The sequence below is a fragment of the Microcaecilia unicolor genome, chromosome 6 (genome assembly GCF_901765095.1).
Source record: "Microcaecilia unicolor chromosome 6, aMicUni1.1, whole genome shotgun sequence".
In the NCBI taxonomy this organism is placed as follows: Eukaryota; Metazoa; Chordata; class Amphibia; order Gymnophiona; family Siphonopidae; genus Microcaecilia; species Microcaecilia unicolor.
The window spans coordinates 245,331,952-245,354,632 of NC_044036.1; positions in this window are offsets into that span (position 1 = coordinate 245,331,952).

Here is a 22,681-nt window from a genome sequence, read left to right on the forward strand (position 1 = left end):
ATTTCAATTTTGTAGTTCCAGTGTTTACCCAGCAATAATTGGGCAGTGCCGAGTTAGCTCAGGAGCCCAACTGTCACCTCAATGGGTGGCAGTAAGTGCTCCCCCCCTAAAATGGCTGCGCTATAAGTGGTTCACTTACTGCACGGCCATTTCTTTTTGAGACAAAAAGATAGCCTTTTATCCACTACAGTAAAAGGGGGCCTCAGTGTGTATCAAAACATGTGCTATGCTAGTGCAGGAAACTTTTCCCACAGCTTAGTAGAAGGACCTCTCTAAGTCTTTTGGTGGAGCACCCGCTTAGATGAACTCTTACCATAGGCGGTCGGTGACCCAACTGTTTGGGAAGGCTAAAGGGGGTGGGGTTATGGTTGGGGCCAGGGGTGGAGCTTAAATCCATAATTGTCTGATAACACAAAGAAAAAATAAATAAATAAAAATAAAAGTCACAATACCTTTTATTAAATTTAGATATGTATATGTCAAAGAATAAAGTGGTTGCTCAAAGCATATTCTAAGCACAATCGCTCAACTGCAAAACACTATGCACAACTTTGTGCAAAAACATACTCAGAACCTTACTGTACCATAAATATTACACTGGGCAGAACCTAATACACCAATATACCACCCATACGGAAAATGCAGACCGTCAACAATATGAAACAAGGGATCATATCATCACAATTCTCATGAAGAGCCACAAAACACCCTAATTCATGTTTAAAGTGGGATAAAATGCCATAAATAAGTAAATAAATATAAACTTTTAATGTTGAGCACCTGATTCTCAAAATGGACATATTCCAAACACTATAATGAAAATAAAATGATCTTTTCTACCTTTGTTGTCTGGTGACTTTTTCTTATCATGCTGGTCCAGTATCCAATTCTGCTGCTATCTGTCCTCAGTGCAGGTCAGGAAGTCATTCTCTTTAAATATCTCCCTGGCAACCCAAAATGATGTGCTCAAAAAAAATCATTGATTGTGATTGATATAGTAACACCCTACACAGATGTAGAGGAGTATTACAATAGAGGGCCACTGTCAAACCAGGACAGTCATAGAGAGGAGCTTTAGCTTGATGAAAAGCTGCTTCCAGGGGAGGGGGGAGGGGTATAGCCCAGCCAACATATATCAAATAGTCATGGTAGTATGAGCATGCTCTATAATGTGGCAAAATGCGCAGACTACCCCTTCCTGAGGCAGAGGAAGTTCAAGAGCAGACAAAGGAGAATGTCAAACCACCTATACAGAAAGAGCTAGCCCATCTCTACCAGCTTGCCAGACAGCAAGCAACAAACTCATACAGAGGCATTTCCAATGAAGTTATGTGCATGTATTTCTCCCCAATGGTAAACTGACTACTCTTCCCCCCTTCCCTTTCCCCATCTCCTACAATTCTTCATATTTCTACCCTCTACCCTCTGCAAACCCTGGTTCAGTCAACTCAGCACCTACCTCAGTCTGTCTCCTCTCTCCAGAAAAATCCAATGCGCTGCGCCTACGTGCCACTGTCAATTTTTTCTGGCAGGAAGTGGGAGGGAACATCACCAGAGACACTCTCCTGCTTATAATCGAACGAGAAAAACGCCCAACTTCCAACCTAAATCAGGAGATGGACGTTTATCTCACAAAAACGAATAACGCGGTATAATCAAAAGCCAAACTTGGACGTTTTCAACTGCACTCCATTGCGGAAGCGTACAAAGTTGACGGGGGCGTGTCGGAGGCGTGGTGAAGGCGGGACTTGGGGCATGGTTATCACCCGAACAGAGATGGGCACCTTTCGCCGATAATGGAAAAAAGTATGCGTTTGTAGCTAGAATTTAGGGCACTTTTCCTGGACCCTGTTTTTTCACGAATAAGGCCCCAAAAAGTGCCCTAAATGACCAGATTACCACCGGAGGGAATCGGGGATGACCTCCCCTGACTCCCCCAGTAGTCACTAACCCCCTCCCACCACAAAAAATGATGTTTCACAACTTTTTATTTTCACCCTCAAATGTCATACCCACTGGCAGCAGTATGCAGGTCCCTGGAGCAGTTGTTAGGGGTGCAGTGGACTTCAGGCAGGTGTACCCAGGCCCATCCCCCCCCCACCTGTTACAATTGTGCTGCTTAATGCTTAGTCGTCCAACCCCCCCAAACCCACTGTACCCACATGTAGGTGCCCCCCTTCACCCCTTAGGGCTATAGTAATGGTGTAGATTGGTGGGTAGTGGGTTTTGAGGGGGATTTGGGGGGCTCAACACACAAGGGAAGGGTGCTATGCACCTGGGAGCTCTTTAACTTTTTTTTTTTTTTTTGTAAAAGTGCCCCCTAGGGTGCCCGGTTGGTGTCCTGGCATGTGAGGGGGACCAGTGCACTACGAATCCTGGCCCCTCTCACGAACAAATGCCTTGGATTTATTCGTTTTTGAGCTGGGCGCTTTCATTTTCCATTATCGCTGAAAAACAAAAACGCCCAGCTCACAAATTGTCGAATAAAACATGGACGTCTATTTTTTTCGAAAATACGGTTTGGTCCGCCCCTTCACGGACCCATTCTCGGAGATAAACGCCCATGGAGATAGACGTTTTCGTTCGATTATGCCCCTCTCTGTCTCTCTTCTTGTTCTTCCCTATGTGAGGCCCCTCCCGCGCATTCCCGCCTATGCGAAGGGACGGGAGCGAGCGCTCATAGGGAAGGCTCAGCTGACTTCTGCGTCCTGACTGGCTGCCTCAGGGCGAGGGTGAGGCAAAGAAGCACTGCAGCAGAGCCAGAGGCACAGGACCGTCTGCGGCGCGCTGGTATGAGAGCCCGAGCGCGGTAAGCCCCGGGCGGGCGGAACTCGACAACTGCTGGGCCTGGGCTGATGATGGGATGGGCCGGGCATGTGGTCGCGTCATCGGCGTCGGTCCAAATCAGATCCTGGCTGCGACTGCCTGGGCTGAGGCGGGCGGAACTGGGTCTGGTCGTGTGGTGTGGGCGTCGCCGTCGTGTGGGCGTCACGTGATGTCATCAGGATCCAATCATTCGGCTGCTCCCCAAGCCTCTGTTACCGGGCGCCTATCTGCAAATGGTTGAATTGAAATTCTGGAGATGTAGAAATGAAAGAATCAAGCTAAGAAAAAAGTAAGTTAATATTTAGAAGCTGCTTTCCTTCAGTTTCTATGCAGTTTCAGCTCAATCAAGACTCTTCATTTGCAGTTACCCCAGGTTTCCTCTCATTTTATACCCATTCTTCTCATTTAACCAAGTTTGGCAAGAACGAACATTTTTTACACATCAGGGCATACAAAAAAAGACTTCTTCCATTTTTCTGCACAAACTCCACTCCTTCCCCTGCACCTCAGCTGTCCAAAACCAGGAGATGATGTTCAGCTTGCTCCTGTCCCTGGTTGCTAGCAGTGGTAGCAGAAACTTAAGAAACATAAGTGTTGCCAATACTGGGACAGACTGAAGGTCCATCAAGCCCAGTATCCTGTTTCTAATGGTGGCAATCCAACAGTGGCCAATCACAAGTACCTGGTAAGATCCTAAAACAGTGAAAAAGATTTTGTGCTGCTTATTTTACAAGTAAGCAGTGAATTTTCCAAAGTCCATCTTAATAATGGCTTATAGGCTTTTCTTCTAGGAAATGATCCAAGCTTTTTTGTTTTAAGCCATGCTAAGCTAGCGGCTTTTACCACATTCTTTGGCAATCAATTCCAGAGTTTAATTACATATTGAGTGAAGAAATATTTTCTCCAGTTTGTTTTAAATTTACTACTTAGTAGCTTCATTGCATGCCCATAGTTCTAGTATTTTTGGAAAGAGTAAAAAAAAAAGATTCATGCCTACCTGTTCCACTCCACTCAGTATTTTATAGATCTCTATCTTATCTCCCCTCAGCCATTTCTTCTCCAAGCTAGAGCCCCAACTACTTTAGCCTTTCCTCATAGGGAAGTCATCCCATCCCTTTATCATTTTTGTTGCCCTTTTCTGTACCTTCTCTAATTCCACTATATCTTGTATGAGATGCAGTGACCAGAATTGCACACAGTATTTGAGGTGCAGTCGCACCATGGAGTGATGCAAAAGAATGATAACTTTCTCATTTTTTGTTTTCCATTCCATTCCTAATAATTGCTAACATTCTGTTTGCTTTCTTAGCTGCTGTTGCTGCACACTGAATAGAGGGTTTCAATGTGTCATCAAGACACCTAGATCCTTTTCCTGAGCAGTGATTCATAATGTGGAACCTTGCATCAAGTAGCATTTGCTCACATTAAACATCATCTGCCATTTGGATGTCCAGTATCCCAGTCTCGTAAGGTCCTCTTGCAATTTTTCAAAATCCTATTGTGATTTAACAACTTTGAATAACTGTGTCATCAACAAATGTAATTACCTCACTAGTTATTCCCATCTCTAGATCATTTATAAATATGTTAAAACGCAGCAGTCCTAGCACAGAGCCCTGGGAGCTGCACTATCTACCCTTCTTCATTGAGAATACTGACCATTTAACCCTACTCTCTCTTTTCTATCTTTTTTTTTATGTTTCAACTTTTTTATTGATGGAACAATCTGGCATATACAACCGAGTAACTTCAAAATCAATTATAAAATACAAGTGCTATGCATCTATACAAGGTGAATAATGTTTACCATCAAGATTTTGTTTCGTTTTCTCCCCCCCATCTCCCCCTTCCCTTTCCCCTCCCTCATGTCCAAAATGCGATTTAGACTAGGCAATGCTTATTTTTATTTAAAAAAAGAAAAAAGTCATCATGGTGTGTTTTCAATAGTTCTCAGTTCTCCTGACTCTTATTTTGGTCGTATCCTTTAGTTCGTCTCTGCATAGAACCACTGTTTGCAGGTAGGCATCCATTATCCCGGGAGGGAGCCCTTGTTCTTGTGGTCCCCTCACGGCTGAGCCATCAGTACTCTCGAGCATTGCCCAAATGCCCACCAGATCTTAATTATTAATAATACAGTACATTTGGAAACATGTATATTAATTATTCCCTTTTTATAATGATACAAGATCTCACCAATCCCTCCTCCCTCCCCCTTGCCAACCTTTGTTCGGGAGGAGATTTACTCTCTATGTAAATAACCGTAACTGTGTCACAACATGTTGATCAATAGACTTCTGCCCCTTGGGCTAAGCCCTTGTAAATAAAGTCCCCATATTTGCATGAGACATTTTTTCCGTTTTGGATTACCTTTTGCCTCTCTGGCTTCCCATGTGGCCATCTCATGTATTTGGTTCCGCCAGTGCCAATAGGCAGGTGGATCGGGAGATACCCATTTTTGCAATATAGTCTTACGTGCTATCAGGCAGACCTTACGGCACCAAAGCCTAGGCCCTTTCGCCAATGCCGCAAACGCTGGTTGCGTGTCCAGCACGTAATGTTCCCATGCCCCCCTTACCGGTGTCTGTGTCGTGGTAGTTAGAAAACATTGAATTCGTCTCCAAAACATACGGACTCCCGGGCAATCCCAAAAGGCATGAAATAACGTGGGGGCTTCTTGGTCACATTTGACACATTTCACATTCCTCCCGGTGGTTATGTGTCCCCATTGCTTTCCTGACATATATGCCCTCATTACCACTCTATATCCACTCTCCCTAAGCCTTTCGTCTATGGTGAGCATCGGAATGCGTCTCAGTGTGGCCCCTACATCCCACCTCCCTAATGACCCTCCCGATTCATGTTCCCATTTTTGTTTAATATAGTCCAAGTTTTTTATGGGAGCGTTTTTCTCCATTGCTCGGCTTATAGAAGATACTGTCATTCCTATTGCTTCCAGTGCCAGGAAGAAGGCTTGTATCTGACCTCCTATTTTTGATTGGAGTGTTGATTGGTTAAGGCTAGAAATATAATGTTTAGCTTGTACAAACGCAAAATAGTCCCCCCATGTATTCCCTATCTTATTTTTCAGGTCTTCGAATTTCATGATATCTCCATCCCTTCCTAGCAGATGTTCCACTTTTGTGATTCCCTGTGCCTCCCATCGAAGGAAGGCTGAGTTAGTTTGTCCGGGCTCAAAACTCGGGTTCCCTCTAAATGTTAAGAGTTCTGATGTTCCTGGTATTCCTCCCAGGGTCCTAACTAGCTCTTTCCATGCCTTACGCATGGATTGTAGCAAATGGCAACGTTTAAACTGGGCTGGAATTTGTCCCTGTTCTAAGTGTAATAATGTGATAACATCATATGGAGCGAAATATTCCTGTTCTATTTTCAATGGTGTGAAGACATTTGAGTGGCCTACCCAGTCTCCTATATGTCTGAGGAGACAAGCTTGGTTGTACAAGGCAAGGTCTGGCACTCCCAATCCTCCCCTATTCCATCTCCCTCTCATCACTGCGGCCTTTATTTGGGGTTTCTTTCTCGCCCAACAGAACCTGCTAAAGGCCCTGTTAATGTTCATTAATTCTTTGCGTGTCAGTTGAAGGGGGAGTGTCTGCAGGAGATACAACCACTTTGGGAATATTACCATACGTATTAAATTTATCCTGCCAACTAATGATAACGGGAGGCCCTCCCATCTATCTAGTCGATGTCTTGTCCCCTCTAACAGGGTGTGTACGTTTAAGTCATGCAGTGTTTCTAACTCCATGGTCAGTTGAATCCCCAAGTATTTAAAAGATCCTTCTGCCCAGCTTAAAGGGAACCCCTGACCCCATAGGGCCCTCACTTCCTCTGAGGAGGCCAAGGCTTCTGACTTAGTCAGATTCAGTTTTAGACCTGCATAGTCCCCATATTCTTCCAAGATCTCCATCAGAGCCGTGAACGATGACTTAGGTTTTGTAAGCATTACTAAGAGATCATCTGCAAAGGCTGCTATTTTGAATTCGGCCTGGCCTATGTGCATACCCTGTATCGTTTGACTAGCCTCGATGTCTCTGATCAATGGGTCAAGCGATAAGACAAATAGCAATGGGGATAATGGGCATCCTTGTCGGGTTCCTCTATATATCTGAAACTCCTCTGATTCCAATCCGTTGACCTGTATCTTAGCTTTTGGTCTATGATAGAGGGCCCGAATCCCTGACATAAAGCGACCATCAAACCCATATTTTTTTAATGTGGCGAACAGGAATGCCCAGTGTACTTTGTCGAACGCCTTTTCGGCGTCAAAACTTATTAGGAGGGATGGTGTATCTGTATGCTTCCTCCTTTCTAGAGCCCCTATGATTTTCCGCAAGTTCTTCGCTATTACCCTGCCCTCCACAAATCCCGTTTGGGCTTCATGAATTAGTTTCGGCAGGACCTGTTTCATGCGGTTGGCCAGGATTTTTGCTAGCAATTTTATTTCCACATTCAATAGGGAAATTGGGCGATATGACTCTACACATTGCGGATCCATACCGGGCTTGGGCAGCACCACTATGAGGCTTATTTTCAAAGCACTTAGCCTCCCAAAGTTCCATAGAAACCTATGGAACTTAGCCTCCCAAAGTGCTTTGAAAATATGCCTCAATATGTGCTAAAGATAGGCCTTCCGGGGGTTGTTCCTTGTCAACTATGCTATTGAAATATTTAGTTAATGTCGGAGCAATGTGTTCCCCTAGGATCTTATAAAATTCTATGCGGAGCCCATCAGGACCAGGCGCTTTAAGCAATTGTCCTTGTTTTATACCCAGCATTACTTCTGCCTCCGTGATTGGTTCATTCAATTTATCTTTATCCCTCTGGCTGAGGGCCGGCAGGTCCAAATTGTCTAAATAGAGAGACTCTGATAGCCCCCTGTCCTCCGGCATCATGTATAGATTATCATAAAATTTAGCAAACGCCTCACATATCTTTTCTGCTGTACGTTCCATTTTCCCTTGTTCCCCTCTCACTTGTAGGACCTGTCTTGTGCTCCCTCTCGGGTTGGCTAATCTTGCTAATAGACGCCCTGCTTTATTCCCAAATCTGTGTAAGTGAAATTTATAATATGCTTGAGACTTCGAAGCCCGCTGGTGCAACAATGTGTTTAATGTGACTTGGGTTTCCATAAGATTAGCTCGATGTGATTCTGTGTGTGTCCGGCCATAGGCCTGCCGAGCCTTGCATATCAATTTACTTAGTCTTATAATTTCCCTATTTCTCGCTGATCTAAGGTGGTGATGGTAACTAATTATTTCGCCTCGCAACACAGCTTTCGCTGCATCCCAAAATAAAATTGGGTTCTCTATGTGTTGCCGGTTCGTTGCTATATAATCTTCCCAACTCTCCTTTAACTTGGTCTTAAATTTCTCGTCACCAGTCAGTTCTAGCGGAAACTGCCAGGAGCCCCCTTTGTGTCTTCGTTCCTCCCATTCCCATTCCATACTCACCCACGCATGATCTGAGATCGTGTAAGGTCCTATATGCGTATCCTTTACCTTTCCTAGCATGTTTTCAGTGATTAATATATAATCTATTCTGGCTTGGGATGCATGGGCTCTCGCGTGGTGAGTATAATCTCTTTCAGTGGGATGTAACACCCTCCACACATCTATCAAGTGCAGCGTCTGTCCTAATCTTTTCAAGCCCTTATTAGACGCCGCCGAATCACTTCTTTTACCCTGGGTGCTATCAATCGAGGCATCCCATACCGTATTAAAGTCTCCCCCTACCAACATCTGTTCCCCTCGATATGAGAGTAAATGTTGTAGTATTTGGTTGTAAAAGTGCTTGTCAAATTGATTAGGGGCGTAGATGTTGCCTACTAACAGCTTTTGTCCCGATATCTCCACTTCCACGAGCACATAACGGCCTCTTGCGTCCGTCACCATGGGGCGTACCGCTGTGGTCAGCCCTTTACGAATTAATATCGCTACCCCTCCTTTTTTCCCTTGTGCTCCCGCTGAGACGCATTCCTCCACCCACCATGTCCTGAGTTTTGCATGTTCCTCCTGGCTAAGGTGTGTTTCTTGCAGCAAGGCAATATCTATATTATTTCTCTGTAACTGTTGCAAGATTTTTGTTCTCTTTATGGGTGAGTGTATACCCCCCACGTTCCAAGTAACGAGCCTAACCATAATCTATAGGGCCTACTATGCTCTGTAATGTAACTCTCTTTTCATGTTGTCCTGTCAGGAGGGCACCCCAGCCTATGCCCCCCCAATCCCACTCTCGACATTTGCCTTGTCTCTGTTTCAGTGTTCTTCCCCTCCCCCTAACGCATTGGTTGGCTTTGTTCCCTTTTATCCCTCCCACCCAAATCTCTACTCCTTCCCCTACCCATCCCCCCACCCCATTCTTCTGACCCCTCCCCCCTTGTTCCATGTTTCCCAATATAGGAACCGATCACATTTGTCGCCTCCCAACCTCCCTCCCCTTCATGATCTCATCCGTTATATACTCTGGACTTTTAAAGCCCATCCAATTCGTTTTCTAACCCCCTTAGCAATCGACCCTCGACAAACAATATAATCCCCTAATACAGATTCCTTATACTTCTCAGATTATGTCTCCCCTCATATGATAGTACATATTAAGATCATTTATACCATCAATCGGGCTTTGGTGTGGGCAGGCCCCGATCAATATAAATTTTTCAGGTTCCACCTCCAGTCATAGGTATTACACCTCCTATCTGTCTTAAATCTCTAGGTTTGTCCTTTATATTCTTGAGGTCTGTCCCTGTAATGTAAGTTATGCGGGTATGAACCCCTCCAGTTAGTCAGAATCCCTATGCCCTATACAACTTTAACAAACATTAACCTCAACTGTTCAAACGATCTGTTATCTAGTCAAACCTGTCAAAACTGTGGCTGATGTCCATGAGGTCTCTCTCTAGTTAACAAACGTTAACATCCGCTGTTGAGATGATCTGTTATCTAATCAAACCTTGCGAAACTGTGGCTGATGTCCAAAAGATCTTTCTCTAGTTAAGAGACAGCGTAGCACCCCGTCCTCTCCTCTGATTCATGCCGGGGTGTCTCTCCCAGTGCTTCCCATGTCTTCTGCCTCGATCTGGGCCACAAATTTCTTCGCCTCCTCCACTGCATCAAATACATGCGTTGATCCTTTATACACGATCTTCAACTGCGCTGGGTACATCAGGTTGAATCTAATCTTCTGATTAAACAATGCTGTACACACCGGGGAGAAGGCGCGGCGTCTCCCCGCCACCCCCGCCGAATAATCTTGAAAACATAGTATTCTTTTCTGTTCATATATCAGCACATTGTCTTTCCTGGAGGCTTGCAAAATATATTGTTTGTGTTGAAAATTCAAAACCCGCAAAATGAGTACTCTGGGTTTATTGGTGTTGTCTGTACGAGGTCCCAGACGGTGAGCCCTCTCTACTCTCAAGGGGCCCATGTGCGCAGGGAAGGCCACTCTTGCAGTAAGCCAGCGTTCCAGCTCCATAATTAAGTCCCTGCCACCCATGGCCTCTGGAAGTCCCACCAGACGCAGATTGTTGCGTCTAGAACGATTCTCCAGTTCTTCTACTTTTTGTTCTAGCGCTTCAACACGTCCTCTGGACGTTTTTTGTTCGGCCTCCACCTCCTGTAATTTATCCTCCACCACGCTCGTTCGAGTTTGACAGGCCACGCATTCTCTCGCCAAGTCCTCCATTCGCGAGTGCAGCTTCTCCAATTTGGAGTCGATGGGGGCTAATCTGCGTTCTAATAGCTCCTCCATAACGGCGGACATCTCCGCCGTTATCTCCGCCACCCACGCTGAAGAAACTGCTGTGCTGGATTTTTCCGGCGAGGACGCCATTTTGGGGTCTGGTTGTTTTTGCCGCAACTTCTCTTTTTGAGCAGTTTTCGCAGCCATCCCCGGCGTATGCTGTCCGATACTCACTCGCTGGAGTTTAATCTATGCTCCGATGTATTGTAGCACGCACTCTGGGTCCGTGATTGTCCAGCTCAACGGGGAAGGAGGATCGGGGTCGGAGAGCTCTTCAGGTACGTCTGCTCTCCGCCATGGTGTCACGTGATCCCGGTATCATACTTATCTGAAAGTGATACTGTTGAAGGGATGAGATTCTGTAAATAAAAAACAACAAAGCAGTGGAATCAAATGCATTTATTGGAACAATACCCGACGTGGCCACGTTTCGCCCTCAGGCTGCGTCAGGGGTACAAACTATCAAAAGTGTATGTAAATACAGTGGGGGAAATAAGTATTTGATCCCTTGCTGATTTTGTAAGTGTGCCCACTGACAAAGACATGAGCAGCCCATAATTGAAGGGTAGGTTATTGGTAACAGTGAGAGATAGCACATCACAAATTAAATCCGGAAAATCACATTGTGGAAAGTATATGAATTTATTTGCATTCTGCAGAGGGAAATAAGTATTTGATCCCTCTGGCAAACAAGACCTAATACTTGGTGGCAAAACCCTTGTTGGCAAGCACAGCGGTCAGACGTCTTCTGTAGTTGATGATGAGGTTTGCACACATGTCAGGAGGAATTTTGGTCCACTCCTCTTTGCAGATCATCTCTAAATCATTAAGAGTTCTGGGCTGTCGCTTGGCAACTCGCAGCTTCAGCTCCCTCCATAAGTTTTCAATGGGATTAAGGTCTGGTGACTGGCTAGGCCACTCCATGACCCTAATGTGCTTCTTCCTGAGCCACTCCTTTGTTGCCTTGGCTGTATGTTTTGGGTCATTGTCGTGCTGGAAGACCCAGCCACGACCCATTTTTAAGGCCCTGGCGGAGGGAAGGAGGTTGTCACTCAGAATTGTACGGTACATGGCCCCATCCATTCTCCCATTGATGCGGTGAAGTAGTCCTGTGCCCTTAGCAGAGAAACACCCCCAAAACATAACATTTCCACCTCCATGCTTGACAGTGGGGACGGTGTTCTTTGGGTCATAGGCAGCATTTCTCTTCCTCCAAACACGGCGAGTTGAGTTCATGCCAAAGAGCTCAATTTTTGTCTCATCTGACCACAGCACCTTCTCCCAATCACTCTCGGCATCATCCAGGTGTTCACTGGCAAACTTCAGACGGGCCGTCACATGTGCCTTCCGGAGCAGGGGGACCTTGCGGGCACTGCAGGATTGCAATCCGTTATGTCGTAATGTGTTACCAATGGTTTTCGTGGTGACAGTGGTCCCAGCTGCCTTGAGATCATTGACAAGTTCCCCCCTTGTAGTTGTAGGCTGATTTCTAACCTTCCTCATGATCAAGGATACCCCACGAGGTGAGATTTTGCGTGGAGCCCCAGATCTTTGTCGATTGACAGTCATTTTGTACTTCTTCCATTTTCTTACTATGGCACCAACAGTTGTCTCCTTCTCGCCCAGCGTCTTACTGATGGTTTTGTAGCCCATTCCAGCCTTGTGCAGATGTATGATCTTGTCCCTGACATCCTTAGACAGCTCCTTGCTCTTGGCCATTTTGTAGAGGTTAGAGTCTGACTGATTCACTGAGTCTGTGGACAGGTGTCTTTCATACAGGTGACCATTGCCGACAGCTGTCTGTCATGCAGGTAACGAGTTGATTTGGAGCATCTACCTGGTCTGTAGGGGCCAGATCTCTTACTGGTTGGTGGGGGATCAAATACTTATTTCCCTCTGCAGAATGCAAATAAATTCATATACTTTCCACAATGTGATTTTCCGGATTTAATTTGTGATGTGCTATCTCTCACTGTTACCAATAACCTACCCTTCAATTATGGGCTGCTCATGTCTTTGTCAGTGGGCACACTTACAAAATCAGCAAGGGATCAAATACTTATTTCCCCCACTGTATATCATACACACTAGTAGTTCCAAAAATCTAGTTCCATTTATCTGCTACTTCCAACTCTCTTTTCTATCTTTTAACTAATTTTTAATCCACAATAGAACATTACCTCCTATCCCATGACTTTCTAATTTCTTCAGGAGTCTTTCAAGAGGTACTTTGACAAATGCCTTTTGAAAATCCAGATACATAATATTGACTGGCTCACCTTTACCACATGTTTATTCACCCCTTTAAAGAAATGTAGTAGGTTGGTGAGGCAAGATTTCCCTTTACTAAATTCATGTTGGCTTTGCATCATTAATCCATGCTTATGTATATGCTCTGTAATTTTGTTCTTTATAATAGTGTACCATTTTGCCCAGCACTGACATCAGAATCACCAGTCTATAATTTCCTGGATCATCTCTGGATTCCTTTTTAAAAATTGGTGTCATATTGGCCAACCTCCAATCTTCCAGTACCATGCTTGATTTGAAAGATAAATTACGTATTACTAACAATAGTTCTGCAAGTTCATTTTTCAGTTCTATCAGTACTCTGGAATGTATACCATCCAATCCAGGTGATTTGTTACTCTTCAATTTGTCAAATTGCCCCAATACATCTTCCAGGTTTACAGAGATTTGTTTTAGTTCGCTGACTCATCAGTATCTATATCAATATCAGTAGAAGTCTTAAAAACACTATTTCCCCAAAATGGGTTCTGCATGGTGTACAATTAAAAGCATAAAAAAATAAAATACAATAAACAATCTAATGTACAGAAAATTCAACAGAATACATAAAGAAAACATTCAGAATGAAAAATTATGCTTCTTTAAACAGCCAAAGTTTGACTTTTTTTTGAAATGCCCAATAACTTCGCTCCAGTCTTTGATGAAGAGGAAAAGCATTCCAAAGAGACACATCACTGATAGAAAATAAAGGCCACACTGTAAAAAAAGACATTGTAAGGGAAGGAGGATGAAGAATCAATTTATCTTGTAACCAAGATGAATATCTATTTAAAAGGACAAAAATATGTTGACCAGTAATTCAGAAGTGGTACTATAAAGTGTTTGATAAAACAAGTAAGCCACTTTCAAGTTGATTTGTTTGTTAACTGAAAGCCAATGAAGTTTAGTAATATAACCTTATATACAGTACTACTAAATTTACTGAGTTGAAAATCAGCCTAGCAGCAATATCATTAGATAAGCTACATGAAGAAGGTATGGAAGGGCATAATCGAACGCGAACGTCTATCTCCATGGGCGTCTATGTCTGAAAACAGGTTTGTGAAGAGGTGGGACAGACCGTATTTTCGAAAAAATGGACGTTTTTCAGCTGGGCGTTTGTTTTTTTTAGCGATAATAGAAACTAAAAACGCCCAGCTCAAAAACATCCTAATCTGAGCCGTTTGGTCGTGGGAGGGGCCACGATTCGTAGTACACTCGCCCCCCTGACATGCCAGGACACCAACTGGGCACCCTAGAGGTCCGTGCGGTGGATTTCAGACAACGCTCCCACATGCATAGCTCCCTTACCACGGGTGCTGAGCACCCAACCCCCCTCCCCCAAAACCCACTACCCACAAATGTACAACACTACCATAGCTCTTAGGGGTGAAGGGGGCACCTACATGTGGGTACAGTGGATTTTGGAGACCTCCCATTTACCAGCACAAGTGTTACAGGTAGGGGGGATGGGCCTGGGTCCACCTGGCTGAAGTGCACTGCGGTACCCACTAAAAGTGCTCCAGGGACCTGCATACACGCAGGCCTCTAGGACTTGTTGCTGCTATATAACATTGGCACACCAGTTGACACCTGAAGGCTAATCTCTCCAAAAACGTCCTTTATTGGAATAAGCATGCTTACTCACAGTTAACTGCAGATCAGAGGTTGTGCCCCACTGGCAACGAGTCTCCCTGGTACTGAGATTAGCAGTAGGTCAGAGCTGGCAGAATGCTGTACAATGACCTCTTTCAGCCACATTCAAGGTAAGAACTAAGTTCTGTAACGTGGCTAACACGTGAAAGGGATCTAAAGCTGCCTTACAAAAATGGACACTACCTCATGGACTACTGGAAACAAAACAGGGCACACTGTGACCCAGTAAGCAGGGGGAAAAGCACCTTGGGAGTAGAGCCTACCAACTACCAACATCGTGAGCATTTGCCACAAGCTAGTGGAATCACGGAGCCCAATACCCTACACCCACCACAATGCATTGCTGATGTGACTCTGCAGTGCGCATAACAGAAAAGGTGTCACACCCACCCGAGAGCCACATCAGAACCAGGGAAAGGCTGTCACAGGATAGAACACATTCTGCTGTCATGGAGGTGGGTACGGCATTTGAGGCTGGCATAGAGGCTGGAAAATTTTTTTTTAAGTGGGGGTTTTTTGGTGGGAGGGGGTTAGTGACCACTGGGGGAGTCTGGAGAGGTCATCCCTGATTCCCTCCAGTGGTCATCTGGTCAGTTGGGGCACTTTTTTGGGAGTTGTTCGTGAAAAAAAAGGGTCCACAAAAAGTGACCAAAAATCGCGGTAAAAATGCCTTTTTTTTTTTCGATTATCAGCTAAAGTCGCCCATCTCTCCTCGGCCGATAACCACGCCCTAGTTCTGCCTTCATCATGCCTCCGACACGCCCCGTCAACTTTACCCGTTTCCGCAATAGATTGCAGTTGGAAACGCCCAAAATCGGCTTTCGATTATACCAATTTGTTTGCCCACGGGAGAAAGACGCCCATCTCCCGATTTGGGTTGCAATATAGGCGTTTTTCTCTTTCGATTAAAAACAGGATAGTCACTCCTGGGTTCCTAAACCAAAGTATCTTTGTTTTGTTGGAGTTTAATTTTAATGTTCAAAGACTAATCCTGAATCTTATTCATGCCCAATAACATAGTATCCACAAGATCTGAGGACTTAACAGGAACCGGTAACAACAATAGAATGTCATCAGCATAAGAGAGGAGCAATTCCCCTAGCCCTAGTTCAACTTTGCCCAATGAGGACCTGAAAAAATAAACTGCATCAGAGACAGGGGGAGACCTCTGAGGGACCCCACAGCCAGAAGCCAGGGGTTTGAAAGTAAATTATTTTGCCTTTCACTATATCTACGGTTACCAAGAAATTCCTGAAAACACTTGAGAATACTGCCTATAATGCCCATTTCTTCCAGTCGTTCTAGCAACAAAATATGGTTAACTGCATCAAAAGCAACAAAAATATCAATTAGAACAAAGCTTTTGTTCACTTGCACATAATTGTTCCTTTACAAATGAAGTTAAAACAATCAAAGGAGTTTCTGTACTATGGGCCAATCTAAACCCAAATTGTGTGGAGTGTAGGCAAGAAAACATATATAAATAGGTAGAAAATTAATGACCTACCCAGGATTGATTCTACCATTTTGGTAATCAGAGGAATGCTGACAACAGGGCGATAGCTAGAGGGAGAATATGGGTCAAGTCCCACTAAGGAGTGAGGATAATCTGTCCCATTTCATTAAATAGAGAACCAGACTGTAACAACTCATTAATCCCGGAAGTAAACCACTGCAAAACAGCCTAAAGTACTGAAGAAAATAATGAAACAGGGCAACTATCAAGTATGCACTGTGTGTGAGAATTTTTTCAATACTGCTACTAATCATTTCTATAGTGCTACTAGATGTATAAAGCATTGTACACATTATATGCAGGTACCTTCCTCTGTTCCAAGAGGGCTCACAATGGAGGGTTAAGTGACTTGCCCAAGGGCATGAGGAGCTACAGTGAGAATTGAACCCAGGTCACCAGGATCAAAGCCTGCTGCACTAACCATTAGGCTATTCCTCCTCCAATGTACCTCCATAGTAGGAATGGGTAGAAAGGTAGCCCAAATTTGATCCCCAAATACTGGTTCTTCCAAAGCCGCTATTACCCAACAAGGGCCAGACTTTACCTTTTCCAGAATCCTGCAAATCTGAGATACCTTGTCAGAAAAAAGTCAGCCAGATCTTGAGCTGACTGAGAACATTGAGAGATAGAGTGAAAAATTGGTGGAATAGTCAAACTGTTGACAAGAACAAAGTTTTTTGCTCACAGGTCCCAAACCTACTAATTTAATATAATAAGTCTTCCTGGCATCTATAACTTTGCTTTTGTAATACCTAAAAGCTGTTTTCCATAAAGTTTTGTCTTCAGAAGCCATACTTTTATGCCATCATCTCTCAAGACATCGGCAATTTTGTTTCAGAGCCCTAAGATCTTCAGAAAATGAAGGTGAATACCATTTCTGGCACTGGTATCTCTCACATCTTCCTTGCTGAAGACTGAAGCCAAAAATTAATTTTATTCTCCGCTATGGCCTTGTCTTCCCTGAATGCCCCATTACCTCTCAGTCATCTAGTGGTCCAACTGATTCTTTTACCATCTTCTTTCTTCTAATATTCCTAAAAAAAAGTTTTTCCATGTGTTTTTGCCTCCAGTGCATTCTTGTTTTCAAAGTCTCTCTTTGCCTTCCTTATCAGCACTTTTTTATTTGACTTGCAATTTCTTGTGCTGTTTCATATTATTTTCAGTTGGATCCTTCTTTCATTTTCTGAAGAATTTTCTTTTAACTTTAATAGATTCTTTCACTTCACTTTTGAACCATGCCGACTGTCGTTTGGCCTTCCTTCCTCCTTTTATAATACAAAGAATTCATTCAGTTTCTCTGCTATGACCTTGTCCTCCCTGAGAAGCATTATATGTTAACGAGGGCCTTGAATCGAATAGACTAAAAATTCTGCTTGACATAAAACACATCTTGGAATCCCTATGGATAGAAATTCCATGTATAAAGGGGAAAAGGCTAGTGATAGCAGTATACTACCGTCCACCTGGCCAGAATAAACAGACATGTGCAAACATTACCAAAAATTAGGAAGGCTAACAAACTGGGTAACATAATAATAATGGGTGATTTCAATTACCCTGATATTGACTGGGTAAATGTAACATCAGGGCATGCTAGGGAGGTAAAATTCCTTGATGAAATCAAGGACTGCTTTATGAAACAGCTGGTTCAGGAACCAACAAGAGGGAGAACTATTCTAGACCTAGTCCTTAGTGGAGTGCATGATCTGGTGCAGACGGCAATGGTCCTGGGGCCACTTGATAACTGTGATCATAACATGTTCAGATTTGATACAAGCTCTGAAGTATACACAGGAAATCCAATACATTAGCATTCAACATTCAAAGGGAGACTATGACAAAATGAGGAGAATGCTTCTGTCTGTACAGAAGATGATGTAAGAGATCTGCCTGCACCGGAAATGGTTTTCAAGTGTAATAATGCAGAGGAACTGAAAGAAATCTCGGTGAACCTGGAAGATGTGCTGAGCCAAATTGACAAATTAAAGAGTAGTAAATCACCTGGACCATATGGCATAAATCCAAGGGTACGCAAAGAACTCAAGCATAAAATTGCTGATCTGCTGTTAATAATATGTAACCTGTTGTTAAAATCATCTCTAGTACCTGAAGATTGGAAGGTGACCAATGTGACGTTGATTTTTAAAAAGGAAATTACAGACTGGTATGCCTGACGTCAGTGCCGGGCAAAATAGTGGAAACTATTATAAAGAATAAAATTAAAGAACACATAGACAAACATGGTTTAATGGGACAGAGTCAGCATGGGTTCAGCCAAGGGAAGTCAGGCTTCACCAATTTGCTTTGCTTCTTTGAAGGTGAGAATAAGCATGTGGATAAAGGTGAGCCGGTTGACGCAGATTTCCAGAAAGCTTTTGATAAAGTTCCTCATGAGAGACTCCTGAGAAAATTAAAGTCATGGGATAGGAGACAAGGTTCTGGTGTGGATTAGGAATTGTTTATTGTACAGAAAACAGAGGGTAGAGTTAAATGGTCATTTCTCTCAATGGAGGAGAGTGAACAGTGGAGTGCCGCAGGGATCATCAGTACTGGGACTGCTGCTATTTAACATATTTATAAATTATATGGAAATCAGAACGATGAGTGAGGTAAATAAATTTGCAGATGACCAGTCTATAGTTTCCCTGATCACCCCTAGAACCCTTTTTAAAAAGCGTCACATTGGCCACCATCCAATCCTCAGGTACTATGGATGATTTTAACTACAGATTACATGTTACTAACAACAGTAGTTCTCAACCCAGTCTGATTTTCAGGATATTCACAATGAGTATACATGAGAATGATTTTCATAGCAAGGGAGTAGTGTATGCAAAACCATCTCATGCATATTCGTTGTGGATATACTAAAAATCTGAATAGCTGGATGTACCTTGAGGACTGGTGTCACAATCACAGGAATGGTGAGCTCTTGGACCGTAGCCAGAGCTGTGGCAGACAAGACCTCTGGACTGGCACAAGGCTGGAACCAAAGCAAGATAGGACTAGGCTAGATTGAGCAAGGCAAAACTAGACAGGGCAGGACTAGGCGAGGCTAACTAGGACAAGGCACGAGGGACAAGGCAAGGCAGACAAGACAGGGACCGGATCCATACGAAGCAAGGAAGACAAGGCAGTGTGGCTAGAACTGGAACCCAGACAGGACAAAGCAAGACACGGAACTAGACTAAAACTGGGTCCAGACAGCCAAGACAAGGAAAGAACTAGATCTTGACACAACAAGGGACAGCACAAGACTAAGCACTGCTAGACAGGATCAGGACTGGACCCAGACAGGGCAAGGAAAGCAAGGCAAGGGGGCTAGGAACTCTGACAGGACAAGGCATGACTAGGCTAGAACTGGGCCCAGACAGGCATGACAAGGGCAAGGCAAGAATTGGATCCAGAAGAGACAAGGCAACAAGCAAGACAGAAAAGGCTAGAACAAGGTAAGGCACGAAGGAAGCCAGACAGGACTAAACAGAGCAGGTATAAGAGTCCAAGGCAAGGCAAAGTCCAGAGACAAGGCAGGGCTTGGAACTTGACAGGAACTCAGAAACAAGAAAGGGCTTGGAGCTTTCAAAACTGTCAAAAATTGAGGCCTCTGCCGACATGGCCAGGTTTTGATTGCTTCATCAAGATTTCTGACATTGGCCACTAAGTGGCACTGTCATACAGTGATTAGGATCCCTCCACACCTGGGATTGTGAATAGTATGTCCACAGCATCTCCAGAACCAGCTCAGGAGCAGCAGAAATGAAAAGGGTCTTCTGTATGGCACTGTGTGCAGCACTAGCACTAAGTCACCAGATTAGCCAACCAGGTGCTAATTTATTTATTAGGATTTATTTACCACCTTTTTGAAGGAATTCACTCAAGGCGGTGTTTGAAGTGTGTTGCTGCTTTACAGAGAACAGAGTGATTTAACAGAGTGATTTTTTTGGAGCTAGTTTAGAAAACAAATGGAGGTCAAAAGGAAGCCATGCAGGAATCCACTGTATAGTGTTGCCCCTTAGTGATAGGACAGTAACAGGATCCTGCAGGCTGGTTCAGTGGTGAGGATGCAGCACTTTGGACTAGCTGGAGAAGGATTCCCCTTAAGGCTCTGGCAAGCAGATGACCAAAAGCCCTGCGCTGTTCCAAACAGCGCTCTAAAATAGCGCTGGAACAGCGTGGGGCTTTACCGCACCGATGATCAGAGATAATTGCATGCAAATTTAAGCACGCAATTATCTCTGATCATGGGGTAGAAGTGCAGGAGAATTGTGCCTGAGCATGCACTCAGCACAATCCTCTCGCACTTGACAAGTCTGGGCTGTCAAAAGCCCAAACCTGTCAAACACAGGGGCTGGAGGTCCATGGGACCACCAGGCCCCAACTACCCCTGCCCCGAGCAATGGGGGCTGAAAGTCCAGCGGACTTCCGGTCCCCCCCCCCACAGGTTCAGGGAGGGCTGGAGATCCAGTGGGTATCCAGCCCCCCCTAACTCTCTCAACAAAAGGTCCCTGGTGGCCTAGTGGCGACCAACCAACCCCCTCCCCCCAGCGACAGGGGGGCTGGGCGTCCGCTGGACCTCTGGTGCCCCCCCAACGATCCCCCCCCAGGTTCAGGAAGGGCTGGAGATCCGGCGGGTCTCCAGCCTCCCCTAGTCCCCCAGCAAGGGGTCCACCAGTCCCCTCTACCCCCCTACCTTGTGTGTTGGAGGAGGGAGGGTAGCTTGCCTCCCTCCTCTTCCTGCGACACTGCAAAATGGCGGCACCCAGCCCTGTCCAGTGTGAGGGGGGGATTGTTGGGGGGACCAGAGGTCCAGCGGACCTCCAGCCCCCCTGTCGCTTGGGGGGGGGGTTGGTTGGTTGGTCGCTGCTAGGCCACCAGGGACCTTTTGCTGGGGAGTTAGGGGGGGCTGGAGACCCACTGGATCTCCAGCCCTCCCTGAACCTGGGGGGGATCATCAGGGGGGAACAGAGGTCCAGCAGACCTCCAGCCCCCCTGTCGCTGGGGGGGGGGGGGGGGTTGGTTGGTCGCCACTAGGCCACCAGGGACCTTTTGCTGGGGGAGTTGAAGACCCACTGGATCTCCAGCCCTCCCTGAACCTGGGGGGGAATCGTCGGGGGGGACCAGAGGTCTGCCGGACCTTCAGCCTCCTGTTGCTGGCAGGTTTGCTGTTGGGGGGGAATGCATGCTGGACAGGGCTCACCATTCCTCTCCAATGATCTGCAAACCCTAACGCCAGTTCAGAGCTGGCATAGGTTTTGCCGCGGCCAGCGAGCCATTCTTTGGCGCACTGGCCGCTGATCATTGGGGATGAATATGTTTAGCTCTGTTTAGCATGCATTTGCATGCTAATTGCATTCAGAGCCCTCGAGCGCGTTGTTTCACGTGCTCAAGGGCTCTGATCATGGGGCGTTAGCAAACACCAGCGCTAGTATGGTACTAACAGCCTCTAGCACCGGTGTTTGCTTCTGATCATCCCTCAGTGGGATAGGAAGACAGTTGCCTATATAACTACAATGAGAGATTGATAACCTCAGCACCAGATACTTCAAGCCATGCATCAATACAGTATGAACTGTGCCCTGATTTTACCAAGTCCTACATCAGCAAAAACGGCATTTCTTATGGATTGGTTGCTCAATAATATGCACCTCAAGTCAGGCTGAGCCACTTTGGAGCTTGGGCATGATATCAGGACCACAGAACCGATGTCCTTGGACTGTTTGGAGCCCGATACTGAGGAATTGCAAATTTGCTGACACAAAGTGAACATTACTACTACTACTACTACTACTATTTAGCATTTCTATAGCGCTACAAGGCGTACGCAGCGCTGCACAAACATAGAAGAAAGTCCCTGCTCAAAGACCTTACAATCTAATAGACAAAAAAAAAAGTAAGCAAATCAAATCAATTAATGTGTACAGGAAGGAGGAGAGGAGGGTAGGTGGAGGCGAGTGGTTACAAGTGGTTCCGAGTCAAAAGCAATGTTAAAGAGGTAGGCTTTCAGTCTAGATTTAAAGGTGGCCAAGGATGGGGCAAGACGTAGTGGCTCAGGAAGTTTATTCCAGGCGTAGGGTGCAGCGAGACAGAAGGCGCGAAGTCTGGAGTTGGCAGTAGTGGAGAAGGGAACAGAAAAGAAGGATTTATCCATGGAGCGGAGTGCACGGGAAGGGGTGTAGGGAAGGACGAGTGTGGAAAGATACTAGGGAGCAGCAGAGTGAGTACATTTATAGGTTAGTAGAAGAAGTTTGAACAGGATGTGAAAACGGATAGGGAGTCAGTGAAGCGACTTGAGGAGAGGGGTAGTATGAGTAAAGCGACCCTGGCGAAGACGAGACGGGCAGCAGAGTTTTGAACCGATTGGAGAGGGGAGAGGTGACTAAGTGGGAGGCCAGCAAGAAGCAGATTGCAGTAGTCTAAATGAGAGGTGACAAGGGTGTGGATGAGGGTTTTGGTAGAGTGCGCGGAAAGAAAGAGTAATTCCAGTAATTTTCCAGGCCAGAAGGTCCAGAAAATTGAGAGGAGCTTGCTTATCTTCAAGAGCTTTGCTTCCACCATAAGAACATACAAATAGCCATACTGGGTCACCCCAATGGTCCATCTAGCCCAGTATCTTGTTTCCAACAGTGGCCAATG